At 39.7% G+C, this 25,165-nt stretch overlaps 1 protein-coding gene across 13 annotated transcripts in view; it reads left to right on the top strand.

The window, feature by feature from the left end:
* Positions 1-25,165, top strand: part of KLHL32 (kelch like family member 32) — a 242,419-nt gene that overhangs the window by 16,358 nt on the left and 200,896 nt on the right. For 2 of the 13 annotated variants that reach the window (XM_045499084.1, XM_045499083.1), the window contains exons 1-2: positions 17,776-19,270; positions 22,369-22,431. The exons of 9 other annotated variants lie outside the window; for them this stretch is intronic. The gene's annotated coding sequence lies outside the window, so the exon portion shown is untranslated. Of the gene's footprint in view, positions 1-17,775; positions 19,271-22,368; positions 22,432-25,165 lie in introns of those variants that run through there. 2 more of the 13 variants (XM_045499085.1, XM_045499082.1) reach the window with 1 other exon arrangement.

The raw sequence follows: 25,165 nt of genomic DNA on the forward strand, positions 1-25,165 counted from the left end.
AGTCAGAGGTGCTCCATGTTCTGAATAGATTCACAGAACAGTAGGAAGATAGGAGTGCAGTACATCTATAACCGTCATCTAGGCCTAATGTGAGCATCCTTAACAATGGCACAAATGGTTGGAATTGAGAAAGGGAAGACTTGATAGATGATACGGAATGCACAATCAAAAATAGAAACATGAAATGCACAATCAAAAACTGAGCATACTTCAGGGTAAGAAGCCTTCTGGAAACCTGAGATAATTAACACGTTAGGATTTACTTCAGAGTACCACTGATAGCTCATTAGCCTTTCCTAGGTGTCATTTCTGCCTTTATATTTTTGAGAACAAATTTTTTAAGACTTCTTCAAAGGTTTGCTTATAGGTTGAGATTTCAAAAAATAAATTTCTCTGAAAATGCTTTTAAAGGTACAGCTTTTATGATTCACATGTTCCAGTAACAAACTAAATTTAACTGGCATATCCGAAAAGCCAGCACTACTTTGGGTGTAAAATAAGGACCGAGAAAGGCATATTTTGTTCTTTCAACCTGGGTGGATGCTAGTTTTTAAAATACTAATTTTGATAAATATTCCTACTAAATAATTATTCCTATTTAGTAAGTGGCCAGATGTGAATTTCAGTATTTGATTTAAAGCTGATTGTTGTTACTTTTCTTTGAAAGCTTGTTTATATCCCCATTGAGAATTAGCATAGTTAACTAGATTTTTTTAAGTTTATTTATTTATTTGGTGGGGGGAGGGAGGGAAGGAGGGAGGGAGGGAGGGAGAGAGAGAGAGAGAGAGAGAGAGAGAATCCCAAGCAGGCTCCATCCACACTGTCAGTGCAGAGCCTGATTCAGGGCTCAAACTCACAAACAGTGAGATCATGACCTGAGCAGAAATCAAGGGTCATGTGCTTAACTGATAGCCACCCAGGTGCCCCCATACTTAACTAGATTTAATTTCTTAAATTAGTTTCCTGAATGATTTAGATACATTTTAATCAAATGAAACTATAGCTCTGAGAAGCTGATTTCATTATGCAAAAGAGGTTTGATATGTAAACCTATTCAGGTGTAAAACAATTCAGGTGACGTCTGGATGTTGTACATTGTACTTTGTGCAGTCCATGAAATTCCCTTTGACCAACACCTCCCTAAAAAGCAAGCCCAGGAAGGTGCCTTCTCAGTCTCCCCATCTGGATCCTCTGTGAATGGCATGGGATGGTGCCACATAGCTGCTCTTTTCCTTTCTTTTACCCTTTACTCATCTGTCCCATCTGCACAATGAGAAGACCCTGAGGAAAATTTGTAACATTTTGTTTCCTGAAGTCTTAGTTTTCTCGTGTTGTGTGTGGGTGGCATATGGGTTAGGTGGGGGAAGTAGTTGTCACGTACCTTTCTGAGAATCTCATAGATGGTGTGGATCTTCCTTCCTGTGCAAAAATCCATGTATGCATATGGATTCAGAAAAAGGGTGGCATATATTGGCAGGGGCTGTTGCATACTTAAGTCTGTTCATGGATGCCAGGTTGGAACCTTCTGCTCTGACCTGTCTTGGGCACCAGGATCTGAAGGAGCTTCTTCAGCCCCATGTTTTCTTCCAGCATTCTCTTGCTTTATAGCCAGTGGTGACTCTACAGTCACTGCTCTAAGTTCAGGCTCTGTTGCCATTTGCAGCCTCAGGTCAGCTGACCCCACTAATTCTGGTCAGCCCAACCTGCCACTACTCCCAGCACCGATGCTGCCCCCCTCTCTTTCCAGCTTGTGACCCCCTGCACATAGTTGGTGCTGTACACACCTGATCCCCAGCACATTTCTTTACCTCTTCCTTAGTCTAAGATCTATGCACCAAATTTAGCTCAATACCCACTTCCTCCATGAAAGCACTTTTGATTAGCCCTATGTTACAATATTTTCCCTTGTTTTAGAAGTCCTCATCTTCTCTGCCACTCAGTTTTCTGCACAGTTATGTCGTGTTGCCTTCTGTTGCTCTCTGGCTATATGTTTCCTTAATTAGAAAGTATTACAATGGTAGAAGCCATGTCCAAAGTATTAGAGCAGGAAAGGACATTCGCAGCAAGATCCTTAATCTTTATTCTACCTCAGCAAATCAGTAGCAGTGATTTGCTGCAGCTGTGATGTGTGTACACATGTGCACATTAAGAATATCCTCCAAGAGTCATATTCAAATCTCAGCGAAGGCAGGAGAGAGGAGGAGAAGGTACAGAGAAATTGAAAAAGCTTTTAGTCAGGTGATTCTGATCCCTGTCTACCGTCACTAGTCCTTGGGTGTCCTCATTCTGCAGAGAGCCACTCACTAATGCAGAATCGTTTCTGACCTAGCCTAAGTAATAAGTGGGCAATCTCTTTTACCTCTTTCTTGCCCACATGCCTTCGGAAAAATTAAATTAAGCACTCAGTGCAAGAGATTAGGGGAGGGAAAGTAGGCAAAAAGGGAAAAAAGAAGTGAGATGGATTGTTCATGCCTCCACTTGATGCACACATACACACACCTACCTACACAAACATACATATACATACTGCAAAAACATACGTTTCTACACATATACATATCCTTACACACGCATGCACACACACCCTACCTGCATATACACACTCCTGCACAAACACACGTTTGTACACACATACGCATCTTTACATGCATGTGTGCATGCACACACACACACACACACACGCGTGCGCGCGCACACGCACATTCTCATTCTCCCATCATGGGGTAGTGGACTATCATGGGACCATTTTTTTCCTCAAAATTTCCTTGAAATGTATTTGGTTTATAATAGATGCAGAATCTGTATTCTTCTAGAATTGTCTCTTAAAAGGCTGGGTCTCTTGGTGGTGTTCACAGAGGATCCATGCAGTAGTAGGATTTTTACTTCTATTTCAAAGAAGGAGGAAAAACTTGACACTATTTTGCCAAGAAGATTTCTCACCTACGCACAAGTTGACACCTGCTTTACCTATTTCTGCTGATCTCCAGTGTTGGATAATTTCACAAAGGCTGCAAAGAACTCTCCAAACTGATTTAGTTGGATCACTACTTTCCACATGATGAAGCAGAAGCCCCGAGAGAGCAAACTGGATTTCTTGGGGAGACAGTAGCATAGCTGGGACCAGGACACAGCCTTGCATTCATTGGTTGGTCTTTGGTTTTATGGCTCTTACCGTGTCTTACACAGCACATGTTCCATAAGCCTCACTTTTTCTTTTTACAGTTAAGTACTTTGAGCTTCCTGCTGTTTTTCCCTTGCCATATGCACAGACACTCACCCCAACCATCTGGGGAAGGGAAAAGTCCTATCTGGCAGGGGAATGAGTATGCAGATGCATTCTTTTTATAATTACTCAAAAGGAGATTGTTAAAGGTATGATTTATTTAGCCGGCTTCTTCAGAGCTAGATTCCAAAGGCATTCTCATATTCAGAAAATATTTTATTTTGTAGCAAACTCTCAGGACACTCATTTTCTCAATCTGTGCTCTTACTTTTCAGCATGTGTCTCTGACTAGAGTAGCTCACTGAAAGCTAGTACAACACCAGCATTAATTTGACCCCCGGCTGTATTCTTTCCCTGTCAGTTCCTGTCCTCCAGGCTGTTGCTCATGGTTATATCAAAGATGGGAGCAGCTGGAATCAGATGCCTGTGATTATTAAGGCGGTAATTACTGATCATGCCGACACTGGCGATATTAACTAGTGCTTAATAATTGAAAATGTTACCTATGAGGCAAGCATAGATTCAAGGTGTCAGAATAAAAGGCATTATCTAGAATATCTTAGGCAATAATGAAATATTTTCATTCTTGTTTTATTCAGATATTCTGCCTAAACATGCTCTGTGGAGATAATGAACTTCAAGTCTTCATCCATTGTCTTTTCTAACTTCTTTACAAAATACAATTATGTAATAGCATCTGGCAGAACACTGTTTTGGGAGAACAAGTCAGTTTTCTTAGATCTCTCCGGTTCTTAGGAGAGAAATGTCCCATCTGCCACAGTAGCAGAATGAGTTTGATGATGCCGTGAGCTTATAATGTACCTCATCGTTTAGAAAATCCTTTTAAACTCATTTCAATTAGTGTCACCGAAAGCGTCATGCAAGAGACCCTTGTCTTATGGAGAAGTCACTATTGCCTGAGAAAGGCTAATAGGTTTGCCCAAGTTATACTAGTAGAAAGTCGTGAGGTTGGGGTAAAACATGAGGTTTTTTTTCATGATTTCGTAACACTTTTCAAGTCTGTGAGGTGGCAGAAAAGTCTATAATGTATCGTTGGTATGTTTGTGAAATATCAGAACTGTTTTCTCTGGTGGAATCTTCTGGATTTACTCTTCATCAGAAGAGTAAATAGTCACAGGAGGGAAAAACTGTTAATGGACAGATAGAACTTTCTGCATTGGAAGAATGATCATCTTCGTTGTTAAGTTTATAACTCTAAGAATATAACACTACTTTGATAACTCTTCTCACATATAGGGTATGACTTGTGTCCTATGTTATATAGCTCCAATATTTATGTACTGAATTTATGGATCTCTTATGAGCTACCCTAAATAATTTGGAAAGCATTTCCTTGAGAAATTTGATGTAGCTTCATGTACTTGATTTTTATTATTATTTTTTTAACATATATTTATTTTTTTTTAATTTTTTTTTTCAACGTTTTATTTATTTTTGGGACAGAGAGAGACAGAGCATGAACGGGGGAGGGGCAGAGAGAGAGGGAGACACAGAATCGGAAACAGGCTCCAGGCTCTGAGCCATCAGCCCAGAGCCTGACGCGGGGCTCGAACTCACGGACCGCGAGATCGTGACCTGGCTGAAGTCGGACGCTTAACCGACTGCGCCACCCAGGCGCCCCTAACATATATTTATTTTTAAGAGAGAGAGCGCAAGCAGGGGAGGTGCAGAGAGAGGAGGGGACAGAGGATCCAAAGTGGGCTCCACGCTGACGCAGTGAGCCTGATGTAGGGCTCGAACTCACAAACCTTGAGATCGTGACCTGAGCCGAAGTTGGACGCTCAACCAACAAGCCACCCAGATGTTCCTATTTGTTGTTGTTTTAAATTATTACTCACTCATCCAGCACATCGCTGTGGTAACTCTCTGCTAATTGTGGGCAGTGCATAGCAAGGCTAACTCCAGCGCTTTTCCTTTGCTCACCATGATGCCCATAGTGATGCTTCCCTTCCAAAAAGCTAGAAGCTCATATCCACCTCCCTTAGATCAGAAGTCCCAACATGTTCCCGAAGATTGAGGTGTATCTGGAGAAGTTGTGGCATAAGCCCTAGTGGAGATCACAGATCTTGTGGAGAGAATAAAACTTACAAGCTTAGTTCTAGCCTAGTGGGCTAGTGTCTGAGCAAAGGCTTGATTCCAAGTACAGCACAGTGTTTGCTGCTCAGCAGCAAGTGCTACCCTGGCCCAAGTTCACTTGGAATCAAGTCCAAGTCCTAGAAAGAGGGAGATTCTTTACAAAGAGCAAGAAAGATACAGAAGCATCGTTTGACTGAAACTCCTTTGGCATCCAGAGTGGACACTGGCATTGGTGAATTGGTAGTAGGAAAGGGCACTCTTGGGCAGTGGCTCCTTCAGGGAAGTGGTTTCGTGGCACCCAGGGAGTGTTACAGCCTCTCCTACCATTGCCAGTGATTTGGGCACGTGCTTGCACCCCTTTTGTGTACACCTCAGTAGACTGAGAAGCAGACATTGCTGCATAGAGTAGACAAGTGAGAATAATGGGGGCTGAGAGCACAGGTCCAGTTTTTTTTAAATGTTTGTTTATTTTTGAGAGAGAGAGAGAGAGAGAGAGAGGGAGAGAGAGAGGGAGGGGAACAGAGAGGGAGGCAAAGAATCTGAACCAGGCTCTGAGCTGTCAGCACAGAGCTCTATGTGGGGCTTGAACCCTGAACTGTGAGATCATGACTTGAGCTGAAGTCGGATGCTTAACCGACTGAGCCACCCAGGCACCCCTATAAGTCCAGTTTTGAGAGGCTGTGAGACAAACTCTGGAACTGATGAGCTGGTCTCCCCTGTCTAGTGGGAGTTTCTGCGGTTACAGGTGTGGGGTGTGACACCAGACATGGAATGCTTTATAACAGTTTCTGGGAGTACAGTTCTTACTCAGGTGGCTGGGAAATAAGACTTTACACAAATGATAGGGTGTAACTTGTTTTGGTTTATGAGAAAATGTTCATTTTACCAACGACAAATCAACAGAATTAGTAACTTTTCAGACATTTTAAGTGTTGAGTTTATTTGGACAAAAATTTTTTTTAAATTTTGTTTTAGTTGATATACACCATTCTAGACAATCTTAATCACTCAGAATTATACATAATATTTAGTTTTAGTTCCTAATAAAAATAAAATTTTTACATAAATCCTTCATCCAGATCCCATTTACCTTGCTTGATTTTTTTCATAGCATTCCCTCCTATAATTTATACCCTATAATTTACTTATTTGCCATGTTTATTGTTTGTTATCTGTCTTCCTATGTAGAAGGTAAGCTCAGTGAGGTAAGCATTTTGCCTGTTTTGTTCACCAGTATATCCCATGTGTCTGGAAGGATACCTGTGATGAGGTAGGCACTCAGCCAATACTTGTTATTGAGTCAAGAATCAGTCATTTCACTGCCTATGAACTTGGAATTATTACATGTGTTTTATTGTTTCGTAAGGAATAGGGGGCTGGAGAATTTTTTTATTGATACTGATACTGATTGTTGGGCAGATTAAAGTATGGCAGGGTGGGGTGGGAGGTGCTGGTAATGGAAGTCCACTTCTGAACTTGTGATTTTCATATTCTGTTTGTTTTGCACTTCCTAGACCATTAGCTCAGAAGCATATTCCAACTTTGCTCCCACAAACCTGGAAATAGGTCCTAATGAGATCATCATTCTTACATCTTCCTGTCTGTCCCTTTCCTGTTCTTCCAGACAGATTGTTTCATATCTTGGTTATTTTTTTATTAATTTTTTTTAACGTTTATTCATTTTTTGAGAGACAGAGAGAGACAGAGCATGAGTGGGGGAGGGGCAGAGAGAGAGTGAGACACAGAATCCGAAACAAGCTCCAGGCTCTGAACTGAGAGCACGGAGCCTGATGCGGGGCTCTAACTCACAAACCGTGAGATCGTGACCCGAGCCGAAGTCGGACGCTCAACCGGACTGAGCCACCCAGGTGCCCCTCATATATTGGTTATTAAAAAATAAATACATAAAAGAGTTCAACGTAAATGAGAAGTGACTGGTAAAGGAAAAAGTGAAGGAATGGGCATAACAACACAAACTGTGAACAATATTAGAAAAACGTGTACCATTAGGTTCTAGATACTTAGTAAGAGTGGGAGCATATTTCATTCTAGATGTCCTTGGCAGTCACTTTAAAATGTGAAGCTTGATTAGTTCCTGTATTTAAAGCATTTATGAATAAAACAAAACCAATCATGCAGGAGCATCAAATGCTAGGGTTCGAAAGAAATCTCTCTCAAGATTCTCGTTAAATAGAGCCTTGCATAGTGAATGTAATGAGCAGTATCTTCCAGGCATCTTTACAGGGTTACACATCATCGTCTTCGAGGCTTTGATTTACCTTATACCTCAGTACATAGAATTATGGTATTTCAGGAGTATAGATGGGAGATAAGGTAGGGTTGAAGTCTGCAGCCCTTTTTACTCTTGGCATCATGATGACAACAGCTAACACCTTGATATATTTTATTTTCATAGCACTGTTCTTAGTGCTATACTTACTTATATTGATTCATTAAACCCACCCTCATACCTGTGTGGTGAGGTAGATTGTGTTATTAACATCCTTTTACAGAATGAGGAAACTGAGACACAGAGGGGTTTACTTGCCCAAGGTCATATTGCTTGTGGGATGGGGGTTGGAACCAGACAGTTCCACTACAGTGTTTTCACTCTTATCCTTATGTTATATGCCTTTCTGGATCCCAACGCTAGAATTTAGAGGGTCCCAAAGAGAAATAGCTATGCTGAATGTTTTCCAGAAAATTATTTATTATAGCCGACATCTTGGAATCACTAAGCAATTATGGAAGAGAGTTTGTATTCTGAAAAATCCGTGAAGTCCAGCTATTCTGTGTTGCTAATGCTGGGTGCAGCATCATCTATGATGAGGGGTGTAAACTCTAGTCAGACTTGCCTGGGTTCCAGTCCTGCCTCTGCTACTTTCTAGCCTGCTGACCTGGGGAAAATTACTTTACCTTATACCTCAACCTTGAGGTTGGGTTCATATCCTCTGCTTGGTAGTTCACGCTAGGTGGCGTTCCTATCAACTTCTCCAAAGAGACCAAAATGTTTTTTTAATGGTATATAGATGAAAAATATTCTAAGACATGAGATAGTTTCTGAGATGTAAAGAAAATTCTTGTGATGTAGGAAGGTAAGCCTGTTTTACTGTGATAGTTATTGAAATCATAGGATATAATTTTCACGTGCTTTCTTCAAGAAATAAACATGATGGTTTTATTTTCATGAATACTACATAATACTGTATACTCTACATCCTATGTATGGCTAGGATATCACCAAAGGGCAATAATATCTTCATTAGAAAATGAAAAAGAACCCCAGAATTTTGTGATCCTGGCTCTTGGGCATTGGGGAAACAAGGATTGATAAAGGAAGGATTCTACTTCAGTCATTGTAAAATATCAAACATGATGGATTTGACAGCCTTTTTCCCCTCCACCTCCCCCACACTATTCTGAGATTCATCCTCCTACTTCTCAAGCTCACCCAAGCCTATTGACTGAGCCAAGAAAACAGACTCCACTCTCCTCCTCTTCTTCTGACTCATGCCAAAAAGTCATGTAGCAATTCAAAACATGTCTCAAATCACAAAACATAATGTGGAAAACTTTCTTTTCCCTGACTTTGGAATATTCTTTAGTATTCTGACATTTGTGTAATCAAGGGAATACTAATTAAAAAAAATTTTTTGTGCGTGTTTTATTTATTTTTGAGAGGGAGAGAGCGAGAGAGAGTGGGGGAGGGGCAGAGAGAGAGGGAGACACAGAATCCGAAGCAGGCTCCAGGCTCTGAGCTGTCAGCACAGAGCCCGACGTGGGGCTCGAACTCATGAACCGTGAGATCATGACCTGGACTGAAGTCGGACACTTAACAGATTGAGCCACCCAGGAGCCCCTTTAAGTGGTATTGTAGATTTAACTTCATTTCTTCAGAGGCTTTACTGACCATTCAAACTAAATGCCCTTTGATTCTGTCACATCACGCTGTTCTGTTCAGTGCAGCACCCAGTTGCTATCCAGTGTTTTCTTGTATGCCTATTTGCTTTTTCTCCCCTCTAGAATCTGTGTTCTAAGAGAATAGGGACATTGTCTGTCTTGTTTTAAACTGTGCCTCCTAGAGGAGGGAGTGGCACATAGTGGGAGTTAATAGTTTCAGATAGGTGAGTATTCCAAAAATCCTCATGCATTTCGCTTCATGTGAATTGGCTCTTGATAGCTCCAGCTCTGACGCTCTGGTCAATCAGTGTTCTCTTTCTGCTATACTTTTTCTGTCGTCCGTCACATTTGGTCCACACTTGTTACTCATTAACCTGGATCCAGAGTCCCTGAGTCCATTTCCATGGTTGCTGCCATCTTTTTATATAATGTTGACTCATTTCAAATTTGTTGAAATTTAGATTTCACTTTTTTTTTTTAAATATTAATATCTTCTACTTCACTGGATCGCTCATAACAGGCTTATGCAAGTTATTAAGGACACATCTTATATAATTTCATAAGACAGTATCTTAAGAGTTTCCCAGTGAGATTAATGATTTTGCACTGTTTACAGATATTTCACAGTGTACTTGGTATTGTGAATCAGAAAGCACAACTTTCCTATTTTTGTTTCACCGGTAAGTTGGATATTTCTCAAAGGTATTTTAGTGGTAGTAGTTAAAACTAAGGACAAGAAACTCAGTGTAAAATGGTTTGCCATTGACAATTGGAATTAAATTATACTCACTTTAAACATTTTTCTTCAAATCAATATTCTGTATTCTCTTTGGCGAGTGTAAAAGGTTTGATTTTAGTATTTCGAGTGCCTCATCTTGCTGCTTAGTTATTCTATGCGTAGAGGAAGAAAAACATATTTTTCCTCCACCCTTCTGAGTTCTAGATCTTTGTATCTCTGTAACAAAAGACAGATTCACAAGATAAAAGCATACAAATTTATTTAACATAAGTTTTACATGACATGGGAGCCTTCATAAGGAAATGAAGACCCAAAGGAGTGATTATAATCTGAGCATTTTTATGATAGGTTTGATGAAAAGAGAAAATTCTTGGAAAAAACGTGATAGGATAAAAAATGGTATGAAGTAAGTATAGTAGTGTGGGAGAAACAGCAAAGCCTGTTCGTTCAAATTCCTCCTGCATCTTGGAGAAAAGGATGTTCTTTTCCTCCGCGTACAGGGAGGGTACCTCTCATATCAGGGTTTTATGACCTGCTTCTAGGGAATGACAGAAAGTCCTTACTGCACATGTGCTTTCTCAGCTTCCTTCAGCTTGTAATATTCAGAACTCCAAGGTGCCACATTTTGGTGTAGTATGTCCTGAACCCCCTCCTGTATAAAGCAGGACAATGGAATATTATCTTAAAATTGAAGATTCATAGCCAAGGGATTTTTGTGAAAGTGAAAGTTTTAAAGTGATGTTCTTTTCTTTTCCTTTCCTCCTTGCCTTGCCTTGCCTTGCCTTTCCTAGTTAATTAATTATTTAGAGAAAAAGAGAGATAGAGGGAAAGTGGTGGGGGGGGGGGGCAGAGAGAGAGGGAGACAGAGGATCCCAGGCAGGCTCTGCAGCTGTCAGCGAAGATCCCAATGCAGGACTCAAACCCACAAACTGTGAGATCATGTCCTGAGCTGAAACCAAGGGTCGGACAGACTGAGCCACCCAGATGCCCCTGATGTTATTTTTCAATGAAGATGAAATTTGGATTTCTGTTTGGTCTTTGTATCTTGAAATTGTTAGGATTATGTACTTATTCTGTAAAAGACTCAGGATGCCTTTTCAGTGACAGAGAAAAGTGTTTTTGGAGCTATCTGGAACTTCTGCATCTGTGCTGAAAGACCATTAACCCCCTAAATAAAAACAATTTATGGGGCACCTGGATGGCTCAGTTGGTTGAGAGTCTGACTTCAGCTCAGGTCATGATCTCAGAGTTTATGAGTTTGAGGCTCGTATTAGGCTCTCTGCTGTCAGTGCAGAGCCCATTTCAGATCCTCTGTCTCCCTCTCTCTGCCCCTCCCCTGCTCACACACTCTCTCTCTCTCAAAAGTAAATACACATTAAAAAAAGAACACTTGATGAAAATGGACTTATTAGCAAGTCTTCTAAGAACAAGGCTCCTTCTAACACAGAGATGAATGGAACATGGTCCCTCCCCTATAAGTCATAGTTGTCAGTTAATATGTAGCTCAGCCCAGCTGAAGAAACTTAACCTCATGCCCACATCCTTCTTGCATTTTATTTTAAGGAAATTATGGTGTAAGAAGTGATGACCTTTGTCACTTGTCATGTTAAAAAAAACACAGAAATTTTGCTTTACAGTCATTTTAATCTTACTTGTTTGCCCTTAATTCCTGGTGCATGGTAAATGCTATTTTAATGTTATACTGAAACATTTGTTACATTGTGACAAGAGTGAGACTATGGTTAGTGAATTATTAGAGTCAATTCTTCGTTATTCATCCTGGTCAGATCTGTGTTTTCATGGAAGATCAAATATTTTGTGTGAGAGAGTTAGCATGTTTATCACAGGCTTTCCAGATGAGAAGTTCAACACACACAAGAACTTGGAGTATAAGTTATATGTTTGTACTAGCTGGAGACACAGGAGAGCTTACTGGTTAAAAAGGGTAGGTTCTGGAGGTAGACTGCCTGGGTTTTCACCCTGGCTTCCATACTGATTGTGTCACCTTCATGAAGTTCTTAATTTCTTCAAACCTCAATTTTGTAATCAGTAAAATGGGTATAGAAGTGGAACTTTCTGTTAAAAGCCTTCCTGTTAAGGATAGCAGATTGAATACATATCTGTTTCTCTAGCTGGTACAGGGTTCTTGCCAGAAGTATAACTGGAAAATCTTTGGCTGTGTTGTATTTCTAATCTAGAAAGGCTTCTCCTTTCTCTCTGCATCCTTCGGGGCTCCTCTGCTTAGCCTCCCTCCATCATTCTTCTTCTTTTTTTTTTTTTAATGTTTTTTTTGAGAGAGAGAGAACAAGAACGTGCATGAACAGGGGAGGGGCAGAGAGAGAGGGAGGGAGGGAGAATCCCATGCAGGCTTGACACTTGGTGCAGAGCTAAGTGAAGTGGAACCCCATCACACGAACTGTAAGATCATGACCTGAGCCAAAATAGAGTTGAATGTTCAACCCACTGAACCACCCAGGTGTCCCAACCTCCCTCATCATTCTTACTGACAGCCATCTAGCCCTTGGGAAGGCAGTAGGCAGTGTGGTGCAGCAGGATGTAACAGGGCTGGATTTGAGTCTCAGCTTCACAATTACCATTTTTGTTTTTGTTTTTTAATCTCAAAGCAGTTCAGTTTGCTGAGCTTCAGCTTTTGCTTCTGAAAAATGGACCCATTTAGTTCTTACATTGCTAGATCATTGTAATTAAATGTAATAGTACATGCACTCCTAGCCTTCTTATTTAGGCACTTGAAGGGGTGCCTGGTTGACTCAGTCAGTTAAGCGTCTGTTTTTGGCTCAGGTGATCTCATGGTTTGTGGGTTCGAGCCCTGTGTTGGGCTCTGTGCTGACAGCTCAGAGCCTGGAGTCTGCTTCAGATTCTGTGTCTCCCTCTTTCTCTCTGCCCCTCCTCTGATTGTGTGCTCTCTCTCTCTCTCTCTTTCTCAAAAAAAAAAAAAAACATTAAAAAAATTTAGACACTTGGACTATAGTGTTCTAATGCTTCTTGTTGATGTTCTTCTTGTGGAGCTTCTAATGCTCCCTTTTCAAGGGAAAAAAAATATTTCAGTTTTAGAAATTTAAAATGAGAGAAAGATTGTACATCTCTCATTAGAAGAAAATTCAGACTATCTTTTACTATTAGAATACGCAAATGTGGATGTTATATCTTGGTAAGTTATTTGAAGGGCAGAGACTATTTTTAATTCTTTTGTGTCTGCCATCACCTCTTGTTCAGTGATTCCTGGAAATATATTAACCCTTTAGGAAATACTTGAATGAATGAAGAGTCTGTGTTTTAAAACTCAACAGTAAGACTTTCTCCATTTGAAAATGGAGTTTGGATTATGCCTATGTTATAGGTTGGGGAACTGTAAACTACGTGTTTTCTATTTGTTAGAGGACAATCATTAATCAGAGGAGAATGTTCGTTTACTGTCTGATGAAGAACTTCTTCATAGAGAATTTTCTGATGAAATAAAATGATTATGTAAATGAGGCATGCTGATTATTTTTTTTGCCATACAATGTTACTTATCATACAAATAATTTGTATACCAGAAAATGCTCAAGATTTACATTGTGCCATCTATAAAGAAGCCGATGGATGGTTTCGTTTTCAGTACTGTAAGAGCTATAAGAAATTCTTTAATAAGAAGTTTTTATGGCAACATTTTTTAAAAGCACCTTAGGATGTTATAATTGCTGGTTAGGTTATTTTGACAAGATGGTGTAACTGATCCGAGCATTTTATGTTTCTATTCATAGACGAGTGATAGAGCTAGAAATTAAATTGAAGTGAGAGCTGGAAAGGGCTGTGCTAATGTGACACAGGGAGCTGCTGTGAACATCGTAGTTTAGTTTGTTCCCGAGGGTCTCCAGCTATATTCATGAGGTGACTATACATCCTTTATCCTCTTTCTTACTAGAGAGATTTTGGATATTCAGTGCAGCGTTTTATTCTTCTTAGGGCACGAATTTCATATTATAAACCAAAACGTTGTGATTCAATATATGCAAAGAATCTAGCATCAAGATCTCATGTTCTTCATTCTAAAATGGAGATACACTCCGCTTTTATTTTTTCTCTTTTGGGAAATTTTGTGGGAATAATGGTAGTCCCGAGAGATTCGAGATAGGGAGCAAGACTGATGTGGATCCTGCCTATATAGACAGGATGAGCAAATAATTTATCGTCCAAGCTGGAAAACAAAAGAGGACAATAATTACAATAATTAGTAATTATGCTGGGACAATGGGCAAAACCGGGATTACCCCTAAGGGGAATGGTCACCCACTTAAGGAGCTCACTGCTTGGGGTTGGGGCTATGGGTAGAAATGAGGCTGAGGCAATAGAGTCTGCCTTTCTAAACAAGTAATTGTAGACAGTGCTGATTATGGGGTAGGTATGGATGCATTGGTGCTATTGGAGCGTGTCCAAGAGTAATTAACTCAGACCTGGGGATATCAGAGAAGGCTCCCCAGAGGAAGTGACACCTGAGATTTGCAGGATGAATAGGAGCTAACCAGGCAAAACAGAGGGGTAGAGAGTCCTGGGCAGAGGACATGACAGGTAGGTACCAGTGCCCCGAAGAGAGAGAATAGTTCAACATGGACGAACAGATCTGCATGACTGTGACCAGGAAATAAGAAGTCAAGTGGCAGGACACAATGCTGGAAATGTTGGCAGGGGTCCATTGAAGGGAATTTGACTTAATACCAACAGTTTTAAGCAGAGCAGTGAGATGATCAGATGGTGAAGGATTCTGCCTATATTTGTTTGAATGCCATGTACCTGGGTATCGTGGCTGAAGCTGGGTCTCTACATCCCCCAGCATGTGGAGATGGGTGGTTGTTTCTCCCTTCCCTCTGTGGGTGGATCTGGCAACAGGACTGAGTTGGAAAGACATTTGTGGTCTTTGTGTGACAGACTGGTGGAGTTACCTGTAGAAGACAGCTTCGTAGAAGCCCCCTGAGGAAGATAATAACCTGAAGTTATGCAGGAAGTGTGCAGGTGCACATAGGTTTACCATGGAGACAGACTTTTGGAAGGTGGCAGGTGCTTTAGGCAGTACTTCCACACCCTGGACCCTCATCCTTGTGCTTGGGCCTCCTCGGTACTTATGAAACCCTAGAAGAAGATGGCTCTCTGGTGGAACACACAAACTGAACGCCTAGAAGTCGGAGCAACTCCCCCAGAGGGACTTTCCTCAAAGAGTGGTGGGTTTTACACCTGAAGAAAGGTGAGCACTGACTGGAAAAGTGAGAGCGGTGGGCCAAGTACTCCTACGGAGCAGTGGAGGACAGGCAGCTGCCTCAGGCCAGGGGTCCTAGAAGGTTGATGGTTTCTCAGAGTCACCTGTGGCCCAGCTTTGAGCGGAGCATGGGCTGTCCCAGCCCTGGAGGTAGGGGCTCAGTGGGCACAGCACAGCCTGTGAGCTGAAGAGAAGCTCTGAAGAGACTGGTGGATGGAGGCAGCGGTGTCTGGAGAAGGCTCACTTCCACCATGGAGCAGAATGGTGATGGCAAGGACCCACCCTTGGGAACTGTATTAGTCTGCTAGGGCTGCCTTAACAAAGTCCCACAGACCAGGTGGCCTAAATGGCAGAAATTTATTTTCTCTTGGTTCTGGAGGCTGTAAATTGGAAATAAAGATGTTGGCAGGGTTGGTTTCTTCTGAGGCCTGTTTTCTTGGCTTGTAGATGGCCATCTTTTTGCTGTGTCCTCACATACTTGTTTCTTCTGTGCTTGCATGTGTCCTAAGCTCTTTTTTTTTTTAATGTTTATTTATTTAGTTTTGAGACAGAGAGAGACAGAGAGAGAGAGAGAGAGAGAGAGAGAGAGAGTGCACATGTGAGTGGAGAGGTGCAGAGGGAGAGGAAGAGAGAGAATCCTAAGCAGGTTCCGCACTGTCAGTACAGTGCCTCATGTGGGGCTTGAACTCACGAACCACAAGATCAATATCTGAGCCAAAATCAAGAGTCAGACGCTTAACTGAGCTACCCAGGCACCCCCTAAGCTCTTCTTATAAGGACACCAGTGATACTACATTAGAAGTCACCCATATAACCTCTTTTTACCTTAACTACCTCTCTAAAAGCCTTATCTCTAAACATAGTCTCACTCTAAGGGAACGGAGGTCAGGACTTGGATGTGCAACCTTGGCAGGGACGTAGTTGAGCCATAGCAGGGACCTCCTTGAGAGATAGCAGTCAGTGGTGGTTGTAGGTCCTCATGCCCTGCTGGTGGCTTCTGTGGCTCAGGTAAGCTTAGGGCCATTTTTGTTTGTTTCAGAACAACCTCAGATGTGTTACGGCCCCATTTTTGACTTCCAGTGATTGATATACTACCTCGCATAGTAACTTATTCAGTCTTTGGCCATTTTAGGTTATTGGAAATTTTCTTCATTTTGAGTTGGAGGTGATGTTGCCTTAGCATTCCAGCCTGGGGACTTTGTACTCACAGCTCTCGGTCTTGATCTCTTCAGCACTTCAGGGTGTGACTGTGTTCTGGAATACATTCCCTTTGTTAGTGTTAATTGTGTTAGTGTTAATGTTATTGTTAAGAGTGTGGCCTCTGGAGCCGGTCTGCTGGTTTGGAAACTTGGTTTCCCTACTTCACAGTTGTGTGGCTTTCAGCAAATTACCTGACCTCTTTATGACTTAGTATCCTGATCCATAAAAAGAAAGAGTAAAGTGCCTAATGAATTAAAGAAGAGCAGGAAGGCACCTCCTATGCTGGACACTTGCTAAGTGCTGTCACCTGCATCATTACCATGGCCTCCCTTGAATGTGGCCCTCAGGAACAACTGCATTGCCACACACGTGAGGGCCTGTGCAGGTGGGGAGGACCAGCATTTCCCCTCCTCTTCTCATATCACCTGAATGTCTATCAGTTTTTCTTCCCCTAATCTCTTGATGAGTTGTCTTTTATTGGTGGTAATAACAACCAGTGTTTATCAAGTACTTTACAGTTTCAGAGTGCTTTTGCTTTTGGTTTTATTCCCATACTGGCCCTGAGAGTTATAGTTTATTATTGTCCCAATTTTCTATCTGAAGCAGCTGTGTCTTGGCATACATTGACTTGCCTAAAGTTATTATGTCTGGTAAGCACTGGATGGGGACACAAATGGAAACCTCCTTTTCTTGTTTACCCATGTTTTTAATTACGCACATTAAAGTACGTGTTTATTGTAGGAACATTAGAAAGTACGGATGACCAAAAGTTTTAAAATCTTGCACATGACAGTAATCATTATTAATGTCTGAAATATGTATTTTTACAAAGGCAGTTTTATATAACACAGTATATATTGATTTATTACTTGGTTTTCTCTTAAAACATGTTAAGTATTTTCTCATGTTAATAGGTATGTATCGGGGCACCTGGGTGGCTCAGTCGGTTTAAGCATCTGACTTCGGCTCAGGTCATGATCTTGCGGTTCATGGGTTCAAGCCCTGCGTTGGGCTCTGTGCTGGAGCCAGCTTCGGATTCTGTGCCTTCCTCTGTCTCTGTCCCTCCCCTGTTCATGCTCTGTCTGTGTCTCTCTCAAGAATAAATAAACATTAAAAAAAATTTTTTTTTAAAGTATGTATCTGCCACATCATTTTATTTTATTTTATTTTATTTTATTTTATTTTATTATTATTATTTTTTTTAGAGTGAGAAAGCATGAATGGGGGTGAGAGGGGCAGAGGGAGGGAGGAAGGGAGGGAGACAGAGAGACAGAGAGACAGAGAGAGAGAGAGAGAGAGAGAGTCTCAAGCAGGCTCCATGCTCAGTGGAGCCTGACCCCATGATACTGGGGTCCTGGGACCTGAATGGAAATCAAGAATCAGGTGCTCAACTGACTGAGCCACCCAGGCACCCTCTACATTATCATTTTAAATTACTGCTTGGTTCTTCATTGAAGGATATATACTATTCAATTCATTTCTTAACATACAGATTGCTTCCATTTTTTGCTCATATGAACAACACTCCAGTGAACCCCCTTGAGCATGTATCTTTGCACACTTACCTAATTATTTCCATAGGATGGGTTTTTAGATGTGGAATTTCTAGATCAAAGGCCTTGCCCATTTTTAAGGCCTTTGATACATATGTACAGATTGGCCCCTGGAATGAGTACCCATTTAAACACTCACCTGTGTGTATAAAAACATCATTTTCCTTGTTCCCATTAGCCATCAGCATTCTTTGCCAAGGCAATTGGAAGGAAATGGCATCTTATTGTTGATTTATTTACATTTTTGTTACTAACCAGAGAAAACATTTTTGTTTACTGTTCCTTTATATCTGTACTCTGGTGATTTGCCTGTTTAAGCTCTTGTCCTTTATTTCCTATGAAGTTATTCATCTTTTTCTTATTGATGTGTAAATATTTTATATATTGAAAATATTAATGAATTATCTTCTGTTTCATGCTCTTATGACAACTCTTCATAGTTGTACAAATTCCTAGGTTTATTTTTTTTAATCTCATGTGACTCTTGAGTTATACTTCCTCCATTCTGATAATTATTTTTTTAATGAAATACAGGAACATTTCTGGAGTCCTGTGAACCTCATCTTGTCCAATTCTACCTGAGGCTGACTGTGTCATCTAAAATGTTCAATTTTACTCCCAGCCATTCTCTTATCTACACTTTTGTAGAGTGTGCCCTCCATCCAGGATATTTCCATGCAGGAGGTGGGGAAGAAGAGTCAAACTAACGTTGACTCTGTACCAAGCACTATACTAAATGCTTTCAAATATGTAAAATGTTAAATAGTACAGAAGACCTGGAAGCTTTGCTGCATGTGCTTCCATAGATTTCATGGATATTGGATCTCCTGTCCCAACTATTTGGATGTGGTTACATGTCTGTCACCATATTGAAAACAATGGGTGATTCAGTGTGTTCCATAATTTAAAGACTTTGCTCTCTCCCATTGTCAACATCTATGTATCTGGGATTATTCTTCTGGGCCGGCTTACACTGGGTGTGTATCCTGGCAACCTTAGGTGAGATCCATCTCCAAAAGATATTTAACTCTTACCCCTCTCTCATAGGATTATAACTCCGTTTATCATTATACACATAGTTACGTCTTACGTTGTTAAGAAGAATTTACTGATTATATTTCTTCTATAATTTCCATACAATCTATACATTTTGATTTTAGATATTTCTATAAAAGTAGTAATTTTATGATTTTTTAAAATAAGGTTTGGAGGTGGAGCAGCAGAATTAAGAATACAAGCTTTAGAGTCAAACAACCTAGGTTTTGATCCCTGACTCTATCAATTCCTCTCTAATCCTGTCACTTTTGGTGAGTTACTTACACCCCAGATTTCTTGTCAGTAAAGTTACAACAATAATATCATCCACATAAAGTTATTGTGAGGATTAAATGAGATCATGCATGTAAAGTACTTCTTTGTATAATAGCAGTCAGAGAAAACTTTTGACTCCTGATAGTAGGTGAAGTGGTTATTATTTTGAATTATTATTCATTTATTTTTACTTATTATTAGAAAGAGAGCATGTGTTTGTGGGAGGGGCCAAGGGGGAGGGTGGAAACAGAGAATCCCAAGCAGGTTCTGTGCTGTCCACATGGAGCCTGATGCAGGGCTCGATCTCACAACTGTGAGAACATGATCTGAGCCAAAACCAAGAGTTGGATGCTAAACCGACTGAGCCACCCAGACACCCTTGAATTATTTTTTTTAAGTTTATTTATTTATTTTGAGATGGGGGAGGGGCGGGGAGAGAGGGAGAGAGAGAACCCTAAGTAGTTCTGTGCTGACAGCTGACATAGGGCTCAATCTCACAGACCATGAGATCATAACCTGAGCCGAAATCAAGAGTTGGACACTTAATGGACTGAGCCACCCAGGTGTCTCTATTTCAAATTATTTTTAATTATAACTTATACCAGTTGTTTAATAGAAAGTTCTTAAAGTTATGATCTCAGGAATATGTTCTGAATAAGTCTTTTATATACTAAAAGGTTGGTAAGGTTTTGCAAAAATGGGGTAATTTTGTTTGGTTGACCTAAATTTCTATTTAGGTGGTAAACTGTACTTTAATCATACATTGGAGCTTTTCTATTACAGTTAGATCATCTCACTTCTTTTTATTGGAGGGAGAACTTAGTCATCTTTACTCTCTGAAAGGGCACAAGCATCCCTGTTAAATTTCAGGAATGAATATTCCATATAGGAAAGTATGCTAGTGGGGTACCCTTAAATGTTTGCCTTTAGACTAAAGGGTTTTCTAATATCATTTATTAGACACCATACAGTGATGTACTGATGTGAAAACTGTACTAATTTACTGGTATTAGAAATATAAAATATTTAAATTTATGAAATAAGAATTAAAGATAAATTATCACCATATGTAATACATAAATAAAATAATGATTGGGACTGTTGGCATGTATCCTAATTATTTTATACTTCGAAGTAACATTTCCTTTTTCATATATATCTATATCTATATCTATCTATCTATATAAATGTTTTATTTATTTATTTTTGAGAGAGAGAGTGACAGAGAGACAGAGAGAGAGAGATGGACAGAGGATCCGTAGTCAGCTCCACGTTGACAGGAGAGAGCAAGATGCGGGGCTGAAACTCATAAACTGGGATCATGACCTGAGCCAAAGTCGGATGCTTAACCGACTGAGCCACCGAGGCACCCCTCCTTTTAAGACATATTAACTTGAGGGGGTGCATGTGTATCTCAATTGGTTAAAAGTCTGACTCTTGATTTCAGCTTAGGTTATGATCTCATGGTTCATGGGATTGAGCCCTGGGTCGGGCTCTAAGCTGGTAGTGCGGAACCTGCTTGAGATTCTGTCTCTGACCCTTCCCCCTTAAAGTAAATAAATAAACTTAAAAAAAAAAGACATATTGATGTAATCTGATGTTTGAAATTAACAAGTCTTTCAGTTTACTGAAGAATCATCTAATGTAACTAGTTTTTGATGGTAAAGACTTACACCTATAATTCACATATTTTTCAATCTCTTGGCTTTGTTCCTATAAATTCTTTGTTCCTGTAGACTCTTGCATTTTACTTCTGCCGGCTTAAGAGTTGGTGATACTTCCCTTTAATTACTATAAATTTCTCAGATCAAAAATAATTAGTATTTTAAAAAATTGTCAAGTATTTCTAAAGCATAATACTAAAATATTATTAAACAAATATACAATAATAGCAAGAATAAACTGTTTTGGGGTGCCTGGGTGGCTCAATTGGTTAAGTGTCCAACTTTGGCTCAGGTCATGATCTCATGGTTTCTGAGTTCGAGCCCCGTGTCGGGCTCTGTGCTGACAGCTCACAGCCTGGAGCCTGCTTTGGATACTGTCTGTCTGTCTGTCTGTCTGTCTGTCTCTGTCTCTCTCTCTCTCTGACCCTCCCCTGCTCATGCTCTGTCTCTTTCTCCCAAAAATGAATAAACTTAAAAAAAATAAAAAAAAATAAACATAAAAAAAGAATAAACTTTTTATTCTTCTTATATATTGGTAGGTTTGGTGCACATCCTAATTACATTTTATTAGTGTAATTAAGGAAGCTTAATATTTAATTATCTTATGTTCATTTTATTAGCCTAGATTAGTTCATATAGTATGTCTTTCTTTGCATGTACCCCTAAATGGTATAATTAACATAGCTTAATTTTTCATATCTCATGTTTGTTAATTATATGAACCTAGATTAGTCTATCTGGTCTTTCTTTCTTTTTTTTTAAGTTTATTTATTTTGAGAGAAAGAGAACATAGGTGCGCTCATATGTGAGCATGTGGGGAAGGGGCAGAGAGAGAGGGAGAGAGAGAATTGCAAACAGGCTGCATACCTTCAGTGCAGAGCCTGAAGTGGAGCTCAATCTCATGAACCATAAGATCATGACCTGAGCCGAAATCAAGAGTTGGACATTCAACTGACCAAGCAACCCAGGCATCCTTTCTGGTCTTTCTTTTGCATGTAACCTCTAAGATACTTATTTTTTTTCTTTTCTTTCCCCTTTCACGCTATTACGGTTTAATAAGTTTTTTTTTTCCTTTGTAAATACTATGTTTTCAATGTTTACTTAAAAAAGAAATCTAAGCAGGGCGCCTGGGTGGCTCAGTTGGTTAAGTGTCTGACTTCAGCTTAGGTCATGATCTCGTGGTCCATGAGTTCAAGCCCCCCACCGTCAAGCTCTGTGCTGACAGCTCAGAGCCTCGAGGCTGCTTTCGTTCTGTGTTTCCCTCTTTCTCTGCCCCTCCCCAACTCTCACTCTGTCTCTCTCCTTCTCAAAAATAAATAAACATTAAAAAAATGAAAAAATATTCTGAGTGAAGCTCTGGCAACCTGGAAACATTTTAATGAAAGTGAAACTATAAAGGTTAAACCTTTTTAATCTTGTGTACCAAGCAGATTTTATTTGAAAAGAAGCTCACCAGTAAAAGAGGGGATTCCACCAACGAACATTTCCTAAGGGTAAGGCCAATGAATAATTTTGATATGTCAAAGAATTGCTGTGGTTTTGAGAAATGTTTCCTGCATTTCCAAGGTGAGTGCAAGCTTCTGCTAGAGATTGCTGCCATATGCATTTTTGGCATTCAAAAAATTTTAGTGCCATGTAAGTAAAAAAAATTTTACTTAGCATGTAAACTACGTTAGCAAAAAATGAAGCAAAAGTAAAAATTCACCCACATACCTGTCATCTGAGCAATTCACTATATGATTCACATTTGTATGTATAATAAAGGGAGATGCATTGAGGTTTACTGAGGCCCTATGATTTGTCAGTCTTTGAACTAGGTGTGCCATGCATTATAAAAGCCTTGTGACAAGGTGATATTATCTGTATTTTTAGAAAATGGAAAAATTGAGACTTAAAGAAGGTAAGTGACTAGCCCTTAGTAACATGGCAGCACATGATATGTGAATGTGGGGCTCCATTTTATAAAATATTTATTTTGTGTTCACAGGCTACATTTATTTGGTCTATTTTTAAGTACAAAGACTGAAATTCCTGTTACTAATCTTTTGGGGGAGATGGCATGTTTTGAGAAGTATCACAGCCAATCTTTACACTGATAAATGGAAAGTACTGTATCTGCATTGTGTTTTTATAGTAGTTATGCTGCAGGGGAAAATCCCTTCTTTCTTTCCCAAGTTCATTTAGCTGAGCCAAGAAGCTGATCAAAAGATACTTAAAATTTAAACACGTTTTCTTAACTATTTTTATAAATATATTTCATGCCTTTAAATGATATCTAGTGACATCAGTAAATTCTCTCTTTACCAAAATAATGTTTTTTTACACATTTAGTGGTTGACCACTAAGCCAGAGGCATAAATAGCATATGCCTCCTCATATAATGAATTTGTATGGAAAACCATTTAAAACTGAGTCTTCAGGGGGCACTGTATAGCTTAGTAGGTTAAGCTTGGCTCACTCAGGTCGCGATATCACAGTTTGTGAGTTTGAGCCCCACATCAGGCTCTGCCCTGACAGGGTGGATCTTGCTTTGGATCCCCTCTCCCTGGCTATCTGCCCCTCCCTCACTTGCACTCTTCCTCTCTCAGAAATAAATAAACCTTGAAGAAAAAAAACTGAGTCTTTAGGTGCTTGGCCTTTTAAGGAATGTAGAGGAAACAGTATTAAATGCCATAAAAATATGTACGTTAGTTATCTAAACCTGTTTTTGGGGAGTTCTTGGAGTGCATTTTCCCTAGAAGCAGTAGCTAAAATTTAAATGATAAGTTTTCAGATGAGCTCATAATAAATGAATAGGTATGTCTCCATGTGTTTTTTTTTTTTTTAATTTTTTTTTCAATGTTTTTTATTTATTTTTGGGACAGAGAGAGACGGAGCATGAACGGGGGAGGGGCAGAGAGAGAGGGAGACACAGAATCGGAAACAGGCTCCAGGCTCTGAGCCATCAGCCCAGAGCCCGACGCGGGGCTCGAACTCACGGACCGCGAGATCGTGACCTGGCTAAAGTCGGACGCTTAACCGACTGCGCCACCCAGGTGCCCCTGTCTCCATGTGTTTTTAAAGCAACAAAGGTCCCCTCCTTTTTTTCCCCCAAACAAAATTTTATGTAGGAACTCTATTTGAATTTCTTGGGAATCTTTTAACCTAAGTTGAGTTGGCTTAAATAAACAAGGAATTTATTATGAGGATCTAGGTTGTTTCATGTATGCCCACAGCAGGAGTGCATGGAAGATCCAGAATGTCCTGTTTCCACCTCTTGCCTCTTTTTCTCTGTATGCCTGCTTCTTTTCCCTGCATAATTACTTTCTTGGTTTCCAGTCCACATGGCAGAAAACAGACTGAGGCTAAGTTGAGACAGGTAAGGTGCAAAATTTAAGAAATCACTGGAAAACTCAGTGATTAAGGTAAATAATATGTATATTTTAAATTTTGTCTAGCATTTTATTCAGTTCCACTGATCCATTCTTTAATCACTTTACCTGATAAATCATCTGTTCAGCTTCAGCTTTTGTTAAGCAGATAAAAATGTTAAAGTCTATAAAATCAGCATGCATCTTACTTTCACTTATTTAAATGAGATTTATACAGATTAGAAGATTATTTAATTGTGGTCTCAGTAAGACCTTTAATACTTTTCAACTTTCAGTCAGGTACAATCTATCATACATAGATCGTGCAATATCCCCCTAAAGGTTCATATATTAACTTGTATTTTTTAAGTTTTTATTTAAATTACAGTTAATTAACATATAGTGTAATATTAGTTTCAGGTCTACAATTTAATGATTTAACACTTACATACAACACCTTGTGCTTATCACAAGTGCCCTCCTTAATCCCCATCACCTATTTAATTCATCCCCCTTCCCACCTCCCCTGTGGTAACCATTGATTTGTTCTCTATAGTTAAGAGTCTCTTTCTTGTTTTGCCTCTCTCTCTCTCTCTCTCTCTCTCTCTCTCTCTCTCTCTCTTTTTCCCGATGCTGGTTTGTTTTGTTTCTTAAATAATACATATGAATGAAATCATATGGTATTTGTCTTTCTCTGACTGATTTATTTCACTTAGCATAATACTCCCTACCTCCATCCACATGATTGCAAATGGCAAGATTTCATTCTTTTTATGGCTGAGTAATATTTCTTTGTATACATATACCACATCTTCTCAAAATAAATAATATTTTAATATAACATTTCAAGGTGATGATAAGCAAAACATCAAAATTT

Source organism: Leopardus geoffroyi, chromosome B2 (assembly GCF_018350155.1).
Source record: "Leopardus geoffroyi isolate Oge1 chromosome B2, O.geoffroyi_Oge1_pat1.0, whole genome shotgun sequence".
Lineage (NCBI taxonomy): Eukaryota > Metazoa > Chordata > Mammalia > Carnivora > Felidae > Leopardus > Leopardus geoffroyi.